Raw genomic sequence first — 271 nt, forward strand, 5'->3', positions numbered from 1 at the left:
CGAGGGAGGTAGGGTGCGTGTGGGGGGCAGGCAGGAGCGGGGACTGCAGGGGCCTCCCCGGGAACGGGAATGCGGCCCCGGGCAAGGCCCCCGGGAGGGAACAGACCCTCCTTTTGCGGTTGGCGGGATGTTAAAATATGAGATGTCACCTATGGACGTGTCTGCGGTGCGGTGGCTGCCTTTCCTGATCCCATCCGAGCTCCGTGCATAGCTCATCTGGCCGAGGGTCGGCGTGGAAATGTGAGAGCCTGTGTGGGGCCCGCTCTGCACC

The sequence above is a fragment of the Myotis davidii genome, unplaced genomic scaffold (genome assembly GCF_000327345.1).
Source record: "Myotis davidii unplaced genomic scaffold, ASM32734v1 scaffold37, whole genome shotgun sequence".
NCBI lineage: Eukaryota > Metazoa > Chordata > Mammalia > Chiroptera > Vespertilionidae > Myotis > Myotis davidii.